This window comes from Cyprinus carpio, chromosome A18, assembly GCF_018340385.1.
Source record: "Cyprinus carpio isolate SPL01 chromosome A18, ASM1834038v1, whole genome shotgun sequence".
In the NCBI taxonomy this organism is placed as follows: Eukaryota; Metazoa; Chordata; class Actinopteri; order Cypriniformes; family Cyprinidae; genus Cyprinus; species Cyprinus carpio.
The window spans coordinates 25,032,267-25,048,711 of NC_056589.1; the positions used below are offsets into that span (position 1 = coordinate 25,032,267).

Below are 16,445 nucleotides of genomic sequence, written 5' to 3' on the forward strand. Positions count from 1 at the left end.
GTTCCTTCAGAAATCATTCTGATATGCTGATTTGCTCTTATTATTATCAATGTTGAAAACAGTAGTGCTGCTCAATATTTTTTCAAAGAAACCGTTTTTTCCCTTTCATTAATAGAAAAGAACAGCATTTATTTTGTTTAGAAGTATTTGTAACAGTTTACTGTCACTTTTGATTTAATTTAATGCATGCTTGCTAAAACAAATTCTTGCTAAAAAATCGTACTAACCCCGAAACCTTTGAATGTTAGTACATGTTTTGTGTAAAAAAAAAAAATTAAAATTCATTGCTACATGGCTAGTAATCACATACTAGCAGGTGCTAACAGAGCCATGCTAACTATCCAAACCTTGACCCCTTGGAGCTGAGCTGGGATTGTGTGATTGACAGCAGTGTGGAGCATGATGTGAGAGCCTCAAAAAAATGAGAAATGCTTTATAACTTTATTCAAACAATATAGGCAGCTGCCAGCCAATCACTGTGAGTCTCAAAGCGTCTCAAAATTTACCAATATAACTTATGGTTGGTTTTTATATTCTAATATATATTTAAGTCTGATTTCAAATGCAATTTCCACACTTCAATTATAGCTTGGATATGGGTGGGTTAACAAAAGTGTATGAAATGTCAATAAGCACAATTACAGCAATTACAAAAATGCACATATGCTAAAATGCCTAAAGTGTATGTATGATGATTTAATTGACTTTGAATTGAAAGCAATCATAGACCATGCTGAAGGTGTTTTGGCCAGTGCCATGCGGTTTCCTTTTTTAGTCAATGAAAACATGTTTGACTCCATTTTGATATGCTGAGCAAATGTGCAAACAATGAAGTTCACGTGATCCTGACACAGATGAATATGACAGTCGAGTAGGATCACCTACTAGTGACCAACAGCAACTTGTTATTCATTAGTAGCTCCGAGTGGGTGGGTTTATTTCTGTTGGATGGTCCTTGCCCATTTGTTCAGGTTCCAGTATGAGGTTTCATTTTTTGGATTGAGGTGGAGCTGATGTTGGATTCTAAGTATGTGACCAAATATTCTTGATTGGGGGATCAAATGGAAAAGTTTAAGAAATTATCCTGTGAATATTGTGTGAATATATGTGTCTAGCCCTGGATGAATTGATTGGTTGGTTTTAAGAAAGCTTGCTGCATGTTTCTCAGCCTGTTTGGTTGAGTCCTTCAATGCATTTGATGCCTGGGAAGTGAGTAACTGCAGTAGAATGAGTGAGCAACAGATCAATGGCTCATTCTGCCAGTCAGAAATGTGTTTCTCCTCGAATCTTTCATCCTCGCTCTCGGCGCTGTATGAGTGTGCATTTGTGACCATGCATGCATTAGTATGGACTTGTGGTTGCATGTATGTGTGTGGTTATGTGTCAGAGCTTCATTAAAAGCAGAAAGCCATAGTGTTAATGAGTGCTGACTTTAGAAGGGCCCAAATCTCTATGTTAATAATGAGAGGTGAATGAAAGCAGAGAGAATGTGTTAAATGCCAGATTTTCACTGGCCCATCCAACCGTCACTCGCCTTTCAAATGCTAACTCGCACCCGCTAAATCCTGATAGTATCTTTGGGAGCATTATAATCCACATAAACAATATCAGATTGCAATCTCTGTACTCATATGGCCACATCCAGCTCCTGAGAGCACGTGGAACTCTGAATTTCTCAAACATAATTTTTTTTTTTTTGCATTTTTTTTTTGCATTTTTTTGCATTTTTGAGATGGAAGGGGTCTTTGGTGTAAGTTTTGTTAGGTCAGGGGATTGCAAACTTTTTGATCTCAAGGAAAACCAAGTATGTTGGTCCTCTCTTGTAAGAAACCCCCTTCCTAAATTATTATGCATCATTTCCTTGTATAATAAAGTGTGTGTAATATATAAGGTTTGATAAATGTTGATCTGTTTTATTTAATTTGTTTTTATTATTATCAGTAATAATAATACACCTCTAATAATGTCACACCTCTGTTCATCAACTTGCACTGGCTTTCAGTATCTGCTCACATAAAATTTAAGACATTGATGTTTGTCTACAAAAAAACCTCTGCACCCCTTTACATATTAATTCATCATATGTGCCCTCCAGAAGCTTGCGTTCTGCAAGTGAACAGTGCTTTGTAGTGCCATCCCAAAAGGGCACAAAATCACTTTCACTGACTTTTAACTTAACTGTTCCCAGCTGGTGGAATGACCTACCCAACTCGAGTCTTTAGCCATCTTATTATTATTATGCAATTTATCTCTTTTACATTTTTTACTTTATTTACTGCACACTCCTTTGCGGGTCCCATGCAGGACCCCAGTTTGAAACCCCCAATTTTTGATCACTATGTTCCAGAGGAAAGTATTATTGCTCAAACTGCTCAAATTTTATTGCTCTTTCACAGCTCCTTGGTTGTAGACTTTGTCTCTTGGCAAATTTAAGAATATTTGTGACCATGGACCACAAAACCAGTCTTAAGTGTCCATTTTTCGAAATTGAGATTTATACATCTTCTGAAAGCTGAATAAATAAGCTTTCCATTGATGTATATGTATGGTTTATTAGGATTGGACAATATTAGGCCGAATTACAACTATTTGAAAATCTGGAATCTGAGGGTGCAAAAAAATCTAAATACTGAGAAAATCACCTTTAAAGTTGTCCAAATGAATTCTTAGCAATACATATTACTAATCAAAAATTAAGTTTTGATATATTTATGGTAGGAAATTTACTAAATATCTTCATGGAACATTCTCTTTACTTAATATCCTAATGATTTTTGGCATAAAAGAATAATCAATAATTTTGACCACAATGTTTTTTGGCTATTGCTACAAATATACCCCAGCAACTTAAGAATGGTTTTGTGGTCCAGGGTCACATTTTGAAACAATGCTGAGATCTCTATAAGAGACACATGTGAGATTCATAGACACTTTTTTCCCAGGAGGAAAACCTAAAGTCTCCATTTGCGCTCCAGTTTATCTCATTGCTATTTATGAGAAACAGTTATTAAAACAGATATTAAAAAGAGTTGTGATGTGTAAAATATACCAATTCGCCTCGAAATTATATATAAAAAGTGCACTTTTTTAAATCTTCCATATATTCAGGTTCTTTATTCATCTTTTGCAGTGGATGCCTTTGGCAGTGATTACAGCTGCGAGACTTACTGTAAGTAGGCTGTGCATCTACTGGATTTGCAGAACTGGATTTGGTCAGTTATTCCTGTGTCCTCCATGCGGATGCTTTGTGGATCATCTGTAAACTGTTATCTTCAGGTCTCTGAACACATTTTCTGTGGGGTTTAAATCTTGGCTTTGACAGTGCCAATTAGAGACGTCCAGAAAACTGTCCATTAAGTATGGCTCATTGACGTAGTCTAAGACTGGTGTTTTTTTTTCCATTGCAGATTTTTTTGAGTTTTGTTCCATTCAATTAGCTCCTTCAGATGAGCAAATCTCCCTTTTCTAGCCCATAAAAAGTAGGAATGAGCATTAATTCAAATATTTGGGCTCATAAACAATGAATATTCAAATATTTGTTTATTTAAATAATGTTTAACGAGAAAGATGTTATTTTTTAATAATAAAGTTTTTGTCATCATTTCTAAACAGCTTTTGAGTAGGCATTATACTGTACACAACAATGTTCTACAACAATGTTACATTCCCTCTCAAGGTTTTTTCTTTGTTTTTTTTTTTTTTGTTGTTTTTTTGAAAAGTGTGTATACAAACAAGGATTTATCATGGATTCTCTGGCATTATGCCCAGCAAAGCAACAAGTTGTAAAATTCGAATAGTGTTTTTATTTTTCAAATAATAATCACAGATGGAATATTCAACAATTTGTGCACACCCCTAATAAAAAGCTTCCTGCTCCATGAACCTGCATGACTTCATGGTGTTAGCGTTTTCATCAGACGCAGTGCTTGGCATTTTTGCAAGCCAAAGAGAGAGAGATGTTTCTCTCATCAGATCTGGGAAGCTTTTCCTTTAGTCTTCGCAAAGTGCCAGTTGGCAAAGACTAGGTTCTGGCATAAGTTTAGTAAACAGGAGCGGCCAGGGTCCTTATTGGATGGATAACCAGTCTTTGGGGTTTGAATTGTCTTTAATTTGACAATGATGGCCTCCACACTGCTTTTAGAATCCTTCAATGTTTTGACATTGTAAACTGTAGGACCTCATGTGGACAAGTGTATGATTATGCGTGTCCAACCAAGTGAATTTTCAACAGTCAAGTCTTCAAGCTATCAGATTATCAAAAATCTAGTGTGGTGAAAAAAGCTCAGGCTTGCATGCATGCTTATTTATTTATTTATTTATACATGCTTATTTATTTTATTATTTTTTAAAAGTATCTATTTATGATTTTAATTACAGGTATGTACAGTTTTTCCCTTGCATTTATTTATTTTCTTGTGTGATGCAGTGGTGAAAGCACAAGGTTTTTTACTTATTTATTTATGCATTTATTTGCTTATGTATGTTTTTTAATTCTTATTTGAAAGTATAGTTTCTTACTATGGGCATCCTGTGCATTAATATATATATATATATATATATATATATATATATATATATATATATATATATATATATATATATATATATTAGAGCCCGACCGATATGGATTTTTGGGGGCCGATGCCGATATTAATTCGAAAAGAGCCGATTTATAAGCCGATATTTTAATTTTGAAAATAAACTGGATATTAGACCCATTTCCTATAAACTACACTTACACAACATTCAATAGCAAAATATCTGCCTGTTCTATGTATGTGGGCTGTATAAACCATTTTCCAGAAGGGATTATGTTAAAAAAAGCCTTAGATTATAGTCTCAATGACTAAACAATTGCACATCAAAAGTATATATTTTTAATGATCAAAAGAACACTGCATTAGAGGAATCTTTGCAGAAGTAGTCCCACACTTTGCTGCTACAGCGTTCACCTTTTTCAGCCATCTGTAGGGCAGAAAGAGAGACAGAGAAAGAATAAGCATGTGTATTAATAATATCACCATGTATCATTACTCATGTCATCATTAGAATTATAATAATAATAATAAACAGAGATCTCCTACATAGGCAAAAATGAGAAATATAGGTAGTTTTTTATATTTATTAATTTTTTTTTTTTATTTAAAATTCTAAGCAATAGGTATTACCTATTACCTACTTATATTTAACTATATTATTACACAATATTTTCCTGTTATGTCTGTAAAGCTGCTTTGAAACAATCTGTAAAAAAGAAGAAAAAAATAGCGCTTGTTCTATTTTAATTATTTACATGTCCCCTCTGGTTTAATCATTTCTGACGCACCTACTGTAGTTACTGTAACTACACTATATTTGCCTTCACAGACACATTCACAACGGACCCGTATATCTTCTCCTCTTCTCTTTGTGCAGTCTGAATCAAAACATCGTCATGGACTAGCGAACGTAAAGTTAGCCTACTGTTACCGGAAGATTACGGAATCAATTCGAAGTTGAATGGTTAACGTTAGTGTCATGAACACACCGCTGTCAATTTTGAGAAGAACCACCTTCAAACACTTAATAGAAAGCATTTAAGGGGCCTGCTAAAAAGGAAGCTATGTTAGCGTTAGAATAACGTAACAGTTGTTGTTTTTTTCGAGGCACGCTGTACATAACTTCTAGTCATTGACTACACGCGCCCCCCCCCTGCCACACAGTTACGCGGTCATTATGTGGGAAACACTGCAGATATATTTAGAATAAGTTAAACGCTAACGTTATAGTTTGACCTCTTATTAACGTTCGCGCGCTCTTTCCACTGATAAACATGGTATTAGCTTTGTGGCTAATCTAATATAGCAATGCATTAGCGGCTGTAAGTGATGTTACAGAATATTTAGAAGTGATAATGATAGGACCGTTAGCTAGAACTACCACACTGTTTTATACAGTGTATGAACTAAATCTACAATCATTTCACATGACGAACGACAGACTCACCGTCAAAAGAGTACATCTCCATGGCTCGGCTGATAGCTTTCTTCTGTAGTGGATTTCTGGCGCTGTTGTCAACTGGGGAGCTGCAGAGCTCCCTCTGGTGGGCAAACTATGCAACACTCATAACATGAGTGAAGCATGAGACTCTGTTTCTCATGTTTCTTCGGCCGTTATAAACGCCGATGCCGATTTAAATGCAATTAGCTCATATCGGCCGATAATATCGGCCGGCCGATATATCGGTCGGGCTCTAATATATATATATGTATATATAAATAAAAGCTGGTTATCACAAGCATTAATTTCATAGATAGAATAATAATTTTAGTACGTTCTGAAATAAAAGTGTCCATTCTAAAATGAAAGTTGAGAAAAAAGGTTTGAATCATTTCTGAAAGGTTTATACCCGAAGAGTTCTATCTGCCATGTGTGGTTTTGTTGCACTCGTTTTGCAAATTCTTGTATTAATGTCGCACCTGCTTACAGTTTGTCTTGCGAATGTTGTTGGCTGTGTTCACTGCAGGGTGACTTCCAAAATACTGTGTATATTAATAAAAAAGTGAGAGAAATAGGAAGAAAGGGGAAATACAAAGAAGGATAGGAAAAGGTGGAGAAAAACGGATATGTAGAAAAGAGCACATGTCTCTGGAGGGTTTCAGTTAAGGATTTCAAAGTGTGACAAAAGCCCTATCCGCTGACGTTAATCGCAGAGGGACACCTGTGATGTACTTACACATGGCACAGACTACAGGGACCTACAGGAAGAAATGTTACGCTTTACAGTAGATTACAGAAGAAAGTTTGACTGTACACGTGTAGGTTTGTGCACTCTTCATCTGCTCCTATCTCTTGTGTGAAATTCAAATCATTTCCCGAAGAGAAATTATGATTATTTCTTCAGCTTTTCCTTTTTCACATATTGGTTTTGCTTAAAGGAGTTCCCTCAAAAATGAAAATTCTTTTATCTTTTTTTCTTCTTCTCACCCTCATGTCGTTCCCATGCCTTATGACTTTCTTTCTTCTGTGGAACACAAAAGAAGACATATTGGGTAATATCTAGACTATTCTTTTTCATAATGGGGACTGGGGCTGTTTGGCTCCACAAAATGATAAAAAGCCACATAAAAGTAGTCCATATGACTCATGTGCCACATTACAAGTCTTTGTGTGAAATTTAATTCATTAAGTAGTTTTGTTAAGCAATTCTCAAACCTCCTGCGTCAAGATTCGTTGTGCTAGATTTGACAAGAATGACTCCTGACATCAGTGACGTCGAACTTCTTGACATGCCGTATTTGAATTGAATGTGATTTGAGGGTTACAGGGTTACATTTCAGTTGATTTTTTGTTTATATTTTGTTATGTTTTTGAATGTAAGTTGGATTAAGTTGGGTTTTGTTATGTTTTGGAATATAGTTATGTTGATTTTTTTTGATGATTTTTAATCTGCATTATGAAAAAGAACACTCTTGACATTCTGCAATATTTCTTCTATTGTGTTCCACAGAAGAAATAAAATCATACCGGTTTGGAATGACATGAGGGTGAGTAAATGATGACAGAATTTTCATTTTGGGTGAACTGTCTCCTCGTTGGTTTCATATTGACTGCCAATCAATGTGGCAGATGTCTGGCATGAGTTCATTCAGGTTGATTACCCGGCTGAGCTGTGCTGCTCAAATGCATGCAATCGCCTGAGAGTACCAAGTAGTCAAAGTATCTTGTGCACTATATAATCTTTAGGAGCCAGAAGCTTTGTGTAAAGAGAAGAAGTTGTCTGGCAAGCATGAGTAACATTAGAGCAATTTTCAGCAGATATCATCTTAAATGTTGGTCTTTTTCTCACATAAAGCTATCATCCGACTTTGGAATACTTGGAATAAAGTGCACAAGTCATATAGAACATGTCAGAAGAGCAACGGCTCATAGCTCATTCCTTTCAAACTTGAGGTTTTTTTTTTTTTTTTTTGAGAGTAGAAGTGAGCATTTTGTGGAATATGAATGTGTTTTCTAGAGTTTTATGCATTGTTATCTATGCCGTCTTTGTCTTTTTATGTCTCAAATGACTAATATCAAACGCTACACGAAATACTTGTTCCCATGACTTGTTAATTTGTAGCCACGATTTACTGATTAGTTCCCTCGATTTAGTAAATTGTGGCTATGTTGTACTGATTTGTTCCTTAGATTTAGTAAATCGTGGCCACATTGTACTAATTCGTTCTCTCATTTTGATTTAATAAAACGAGGAAATTCCATTGTTTCATGTCTGTATTTATGTAGTACTGTGGTCCTGTGAGGTATGACATTTCATTCCACTGTATGTCCCCACATGTAGCGGAATGACAATAAAGCTCAACTTGACTTGACTCGAATTAGTAAATTGGGGCCACAAATATACATGTAGTGGGAACAAATTCTTAATTCGTGGCCCCGTTCTATATATATTTTTTCCTGCATGTCATGTGTGGGGGACTGTAGTTTTGTGATATATAATCTGACCGTTTAATGAAAGCTTATCATATTGGATTTTGTAATGCTCTGGTAATCAGGTTCTTGGTCCCAGATCTCCTGTTGACAGATGGCATGCATGGCACAGAATGGACGCAGAACACAGTGACAGCTGTAAAACACACCTTACAGTCCACCTGGCCTTCCTCTGCGGATGTCTAATGAGTGTTTAAAACAAGGAGTAGCATTCTCAGCACATTTAACTTCCATAATGTGATTTTTTTCAGTGGGAAGTAATGTAGAGAGGTACATGATTAATCGTAATAAAACTGAATCGTATTATGGTTTAGTGGGATTCTCAAATCAGAAGGACTGTGATTTCATTAAATAAATATAAGATCTGTGTGTTTCAGAGTGAAGCGCAGCACTGAGTTTTTTACACGCTAGCAGCTTGATCCAGTGTTTTCAGTGTCTTGGTTTGCAGTAAATTCTGCTACACACCAACTTACCTCTGCATCTGCTCTGAGTTTGGGTCAGTTATAATGTGCATTTAGGAACATGTGTCAAACATCTTCTCAGCAGAAGTGCTTATAACTTTCAGGACTTCCTGCGGTTTTCTGCCAAAATAAAAGCTCAATGGTTTAATGTTTCAAAATGAAAAAAAAAAAAAGACATAAATATTTATTTATATATTTAATATTAGTATTTCCATTGTCATTTACAGTTGTCAAGTGAAATTAAATTATTATTATTATTTCATTATTTTGTTAAATACTCATTTTTATTTTCCAGTGAAATGCTGCAATAGTTACATTTCTTATTTTTTATGAATAAAAATCAATCAAAGGCCTATGGCTGCAAGGGAAGAAAAAAATCTAAATTTTAAAATTGTACATTTTCTGATACAAATTGTGATTTAAAATGCAATTAAAAAATAAATAAATACATTTTAAAAAGCCCCAGATTTGCTGTGCTTTTTTTATAGGGATGCATCATTTGGCAAAAAATTTAAACCACCTGGAAACTAGTGGCAGGTATTTGGAGTCAGTGTTGATGTTGTGTTGCAGAACGATGTGTGATGTTACTGAGGCGAGACGGCATCATCCGAGCTTGAGACAGACTGATGGGTCTGAGACAGCAGACTCTCTAGAATACTGGTGGCTGACTGCAGCTGTCCGATCTAATGCTCGTCTTGGACTCGCCGCTTGGGATCTGATTATTTTTGGGTTAGCTTTATTAGCATTGAGTTGTGAGCATATTAGCCCCACGTCGGCTGCCCTGCTGCTTAATAAAGGCCATTAATTGAGAGCGGCCTTTGTTTGGATCTCAACAGAAGAGATTAGCCGTTCACTTCAGCCACAGCAGGCTGTCTAAACTACATAAAGAGCCTGCTTTCCATCTCATTCTCTTTCTTTCCTTTTTTCTGTCACTGTATACTTAAATAGAGGTGATGGATGCATTTTTAACACCACAGTGTGCATACAGCAGTAATGTGTGGTTATAAATATGCTTTTCACTCACAGCATTCAACAGTGTCACTTCATGAGGATCGTCTTTTTCTTTCACACTTTCTGTTTGATCATTTAGCTTCCTTTTCTTACGTTGTCATCGCTACATCGAGACATCCTAGTCTCCTATGTTCTCTCTGTCTGTCTCCACAATCCTCTGTGCTTCAGAAGGCATCTTGCCCCCTCTTCTGGCACACACATTTGCTCGGCAAGACGATGCCATCCATCATGGCAAAGATGGAAATGGGGAGCTTAGTTTGCGGAGGCGTCTCACGTTCTTCTGATGCTATTTTTAGCTCATTCAAACCCAACCTGCACTAGCATGTCTGTCGCAGACTCTCCCAGCACATTCACACAGTTCACTCAAATTAGAGCTGGGTTTTAGGACTGAAGGTCTGGAGCTTGTTATTCAGGTGTGTCCTGCAATCATCTGAGCAGGTGAAGGGAGCTGTCCCCGGTGGACTCTGGGATTGATGTGCATATGACACTGAGAGCAGACCTCGACAGAGATCCATGCTGCTCCAGGCATTTGCCTTTGTTCTTGAAGTGGAGCTTTCTTTTCCATCTGAAGCCATGAAACCAGGAACGTTCTGAAAAGCTGCCTTTAGTATGCATGTGTGTGTGTCTGTGTATAATATACAGAGTTGGGTAAAATGCATTACATAGTAAAAAAAAAAAAAGTAAAGTAATTTAAGTCTGCATTTATTAAATAAAAAATACAGTAAAAAAAAGAGTAAAAGTGTGAATTATTATTACAATTTAAAATAACTCTACTTTTATTCAACAAGGCACATTAAACTGTTCAAAAGTGCAGTAAACACATTTGTAATGTTATAGATTTAATACTTTTCATCAATATAATATCCATCAAAGAATCCTGAGAAATGTCTCACCATTTCCACAAAATATGAAGCAGTACAATGGTTTCTAACCAGGATAATAGTAAGAAATATGTCTTGAGCAGCAAATAGGGATATTAGAATGATTTCTGAAGGATCATGTGACACTGAAGACTGGAGTAATGATGCTGAAAATTCAGCTTTGTATCACAGGAATAAATAACATTTAAATATATATAAATACAAAAAAAAGGATTAATATTTCACAATAATATTACTGTTTTTTTATTTATTTTTTTAAAAGAGAGAGTTATTTAAAAAATTTTTTTTACAAATCTTACCGACCCAAACTTTTGAACAGTTTGTCCTCATTTAAGTAAGTAAATGTGCGTGAGAGAGAGAAAAGAGGATTTCCTCAGCTTTGCTACAGCATGGTACAGTTTCTTCCTTGTGGCAGTGCTTCTCCAAACGGCGTCCTCATCCCATTATTTATTCTTTTTTTTATTCATTGACTCTTACACTCCAGCCTGTAGCACAACACACACAACTATAGGAGCCGGCTCAGAGAGCTGCTGATTGGATGTGACGAGGTCAACACACGAGAAATGTTTGTGAAGTTAGGTTGGCTGTTTGTTTAGGAGCAAACCTGTAAGTGTCAGAGACTCCGGACAACTGATGTTAGATCATGACCCTGCTGAAAAAAAGCCAACAACAACAATAGAAAGCTTCACAGAAGTTTCCACTTCCGTTACAAACATTACAAACGTTTAACTGTTAGAACTGCCAAGTTTGCGGAATTTCCCCCAGAATTGGGCAGCTTGTGAACTATTACTGAAGGGTAACAGTTTAAAAACTAAAAACTCCAATCCGTTTAAAAGTTGGACTACTAATAATTTTCAAGTTGACTTGTGTATAACACATAACAGTGCCTATTAAAATATGTATTTTAGATATGGGAGTGGCATATGTTGAGTTTTGATATTTGGATATGGTCAATGGGCTTGTTTTATGTTATTTTGGATTGACCTTTGGGCAGGTTTTGTTGCACAGACCTGGCAACCCTATCCAGTAGTCTTTTTAAGCCATATTCCATTAGGATTTAGTGAGTTTAACATGCCACCAATAGAATGCAACAGTTAACTAGTAGAGACCCACAGGGAAAATTACAGTCTCCAGTAAAACCAATACAATTCCCATTAAAACCATTATAAATTATATGAGGGTTTCTATGTATTTTTTTGTTTGTTTTTCATGTTTTCTTTGCTGATTTTTTATAATACATTAAAATTTAAATTAGTTGGTTCTTCGAACATTTGAATATTAAACTCATAATATTTAATATAAATGACAGGGCTGCTGTAGAAATGTACCTCAATTATGGTTATTTTACACAGAGCTCTTATAGTTCTTATTCTTTTCTTGTTCTCTCTACAGTATACTACTCTTTTTTTCTGGCCATATCACTCGTTTCTCTATTAGTGTTGTGTTTGTGAATTCTGGGTGTTCTCGCTGTTTAAGTGCCAAAGGGAGCTTCAGTGCCCTAGGCAATTTACATCCCAACACAGACTTTTCTCCTGAGTTGATATAAGCGATTGTGAGCGATTGTTCTCTCATATCTCTGCAGTATGAGAGAGATCCTGAGGGAATGTGTTAGTCCGGCTTTTGCCCATCTAAAACGGTTATTGTTTGTTTGTAACATGGCCAGAGTGATGTATGTATTCATTTCTTTTCTAATGTGTTTGTGTTTATGTCACTAATGAAAAAAAGTTCTGGGGTAATATTGTGCTATTCTTTATTCTTTACATTTTGGCCTACACTACTGTTCCAAAGTTTGGTGTTGGCACATTTTTTAAAATGGTTTTAAAAGTCTCTTATGTTCACCAAATCTGCATTTGTTTGATAACAAATATTGTAAAACGGGAATGTTGTGAAATATTATTACAAATTAAAATAACTGATTTCTATTTTAATGTATTTTAAAATATAATTTATTCCTGTGAAGCAAAACTTACTCCAGTCTTCACTGTAACATGATCCTTCAGAATTCATTCTAATATGATTTGCTGCTCAACAAGAAAAAATAAAAATTAAAAAATTGAGAAAAATGATACTGTGTTGCATATCTGTCAGTGCCAAAATTATGTGAATATTTGCTTTCAGTATCTGGTCCTGACCCCCTTTTGCAGCAATACATGCAGCTAAACATTTCTTAACATAACTGTAACATGTAACATTCTTGTAACATATTAGTACCTATAAATGTATACATTTAAAGTTAGTCAGAGGGAATTTTTATTAACCACTCAACAGATATTACTCTTTAATTATGAGTTTTCACTTTTACATTTCTTTATGACTTTTTTTTTGTTGTTGTTGTTTAATGATAGTTGGTTTGTTAATTTGATTATAGATTTTCATATCAATTTTGTATTTTGTTTCTGATGTATTTTTGATAGTTGATGTTAGGTGGCCACTTGTTAGTTTCTTTTTAACGGTATTTGGGACAATTTGGGTTCTAATTGATGTAAATAAAGATTTTGTGTAATGGGTTTTGCAGTTCTGCACTTACATTTCAGCATTAATTTTGCTGTAAGAACAGCTTATTTGAACATGTTTTTATATGTGTGTACATGTTGATGTCATTTTGTGAGTCTATAGCCATAGTCATCCGGCATATGAAAGGAGAAGTGCAGCAGTCCTCTCATTTGTACAGCAGATAGAGCTGTAATTTCCTGCTCTATACAGAGTGCATGTGAGGGGAGAAAAACTTTGGACTCTCAACCAAACTGACTCGAATGTAAAATAGTTGTGCAAATATCTTGTCTAGCTTGTCTGTTATGGGTAACTGATGGTCTTTATCAAGGCAAATGTAAAGCCAAAGCTGAATTTGTTAACAGATTTGGAGAAATGTAGCATTCCATCATTTGCTCACCAATGAATCCTCTGCAGTGAATGGGTGCCTTCAGAATGAGAGTCCAAACAACTGATAAAAACATCACAATAATCCACATGCAAGTCAACTTCAAGCTGTGTGTTTGTAATAAATCCATCATTAAGAGTTTTTTTTTTTTTAACTTCAAATTGTTGCTTTCAGCTAAAATACAAGTCCTCGAACTATAATATTGCTTTCTCCAGTGAAAAAGTCTTCTCATTTGAATCAGGAGAGAAATATGCACAGATAAAGTACTGTAAATAAGTGAAAACAGCCCAAAACACTTCTGAACAAATACGTTGGTGGATTTTGATGTGAGAGGACAACAGTGGATGGACTTTTTCACTGGACGAAGTGATATTATGGATTATGGAGTGATATTTTGGCCAGAAGCAACGGTTCAAAGTTAAAAGGCCTCAATGATGAAATTGTTTCTTACAAACACACATATTTTAACTTCACAAGACGTTAATTGATGGACTGGAGTCAAGTGGTTTACTTGTGGATTATTGTGATGTTTTCATCAGTTGTTTGGACTCTCATTCTGACGGCACCCATTCACTGCAGAGGATCCATTGGTGAGCAACTGATGTTATGCTACATTTCTGCAAATCTATTCCGATGAAACAAGCTCATCTACATCTTGGATATGGCCTAAAGGTGAATACATTTTCAGCTAATTTTTATGTTTGGGTAAACTATTACCTTTAAAACAACAGCTTTGTCCAAAATACATAGTATCATCATAGTACACGTCCAAAAATTTAGCTAATTCCATGGTTTGGGGTGTTAGCTTTACCTCCATGTAAGGTTCTGTAGTCATCAAAGTCTTTGGGTTCACCGTAACATCTCACTCAACATTCATCTAAAGACTCTTGCCTTCAGTTTGAGTCATCTTCTGTGTTGACTTTGAGTTAAAGATGACAGCCTTCATATAAGATGTTAGCACAGTAATTTACACCCTGACACACATGGGAACAGGTGTGTGTCAGAGAGAAGATCTTGACTGACGTTAGTGTTGAAGTTAGCTGATGGAATCTCTTAAGCTTGTCCGTAAAGAGTGGAGAGACTTTAATTGCATCTGAAATTGAGACTGCTCTTTCTTCACATTTCCATCACCTTTCCTTTCCATTTCTCTTCCCCGGTCCCTTTATCCACCTCCTCTCTTTCCTCCAGGAATACAGCAATCCCTGAGTACACTGGTACAAGACTGGGCTGCACTAGACTTAACATTTTCAGAGATAGATTAAAAATATATATTTGATTCCATATTATGTATTAATTTGTTATTGTATAACATTTCTATTTTAAGATTACATTTAACTTTTATGATAATTTTAAATAATATAAAAAATATATAAATTTTTTATTGTATATAATTTTTATTTTTTTGTTTGGTTTTATTTTATTTTTTTAATAATAGAAAATAAATAAATAAAAAATCAGGTATTTTTGTTTGGTTCTTACATCAAACTCTGTTGGAGTCAGCTGTGAGCTTGTTTCTCATGTTTCTCATGTTGGTGGAGCTCTATTTGTGTGGCATGCATGAGTGAGTGTTAATGTAGTTGTCGTTTATGAGGACCATTTTAAATCAGTGACTTATGTTGGCTAATTTAGAAAATAGTTGCATTATAGACTGCTGTTAGTGAAGCTGCTCACTAGGGTTTGCTCCAAAACTGTAGTTTGTTTATGCACCAGACCACTATGTTAATTTCCAATGTATTAGATTTTTAAAAAATAAATTTTAAATTTTACACATTTCATTTTCACTTATTAAATAAGCAAATTTGTTACACTTACCTACTGACTTTTTTTAAAAAAAAAATATCAAATAAATCATGAGAAATTTAATGTTCTGCACTTTTCTTTGTCTCTGATTAAATATCTAAACTTGCGACACTGACCTTGTGAACTCCTCAGATGTTCTTGCTTCAACTAGATCAAGATGTTCTTGTGAAAATTTTCAAATCAAAATGGAGAACATGATTATCTGGTTTTGTCATTAATCAAACGTCTGAAATTATGAAAATCAAGGTCTTTTTTCTTTTTTTTTTTTTTTTTACTTTTCTTTAAAAATGACTTTTTTAATGATTTGAAAAGTGTCTTATGCCATCAGAGGGATAAATTACATTTTAAAAGTTAATTTAAATTTTGATAATATTTCACAGTATTAGTGTTTTACTGTATTTTTGACAAAATAAATTCAGCCTTTGTGAACTTTCAGAAACATAAAAAAAACTATTCCAAACTTTTAGTGTATATTAATTCAGAGGTATCTCTGAAAATAGCTCATTTAATTCATAATTCTTTATGTACAAGCTTTATGGTGCATTTTGAATGAGATTTTGAACAAACTGCTGAGCAGTAACCCTCTCCTTCAGCCCTAGCTCTGCGATGCTTGTGTTGACCGGTGTGATTTCTGTAAGCAGGTCAAGAGCAGTTCAAGTGTGGGTGATTCAGTGCAGACTGTGGGGTCAGTGACCAAAAATGCTTTGACAAATACACCACTGACACACAAAAATACATAGCAACACAAGCATACACACACTTGAGGTCTGTCATACAGTTTTTCCGCTCTTGCACACTCACTTTAACATGCATCCCTCATGTATCCACACACTTCTGTTGAGATGGCAGTATTCCCTGAAGACACACATGCACAGCTGAATTTCTTCTGAGGATAGAGAAACTCTAGAGCATTTGGCAGAAATACAATCTCTGTAAGAACATGCG

At 35.1% G+C, this 16,445-nt stretch overlaps 1 protein-coding gene across 1 annotated transcript in view; it reads left to right on the forward strand.

The window, feature by feature from the left end:
- Positions 1–16,445, forward strand: part of LOC109108892 (SH3 and multiple ankyrin repeat domains protein 3-like) — a 225,644-nt gene that overhangs the window by 47,524 nt on the left and 161,675 nt on the right.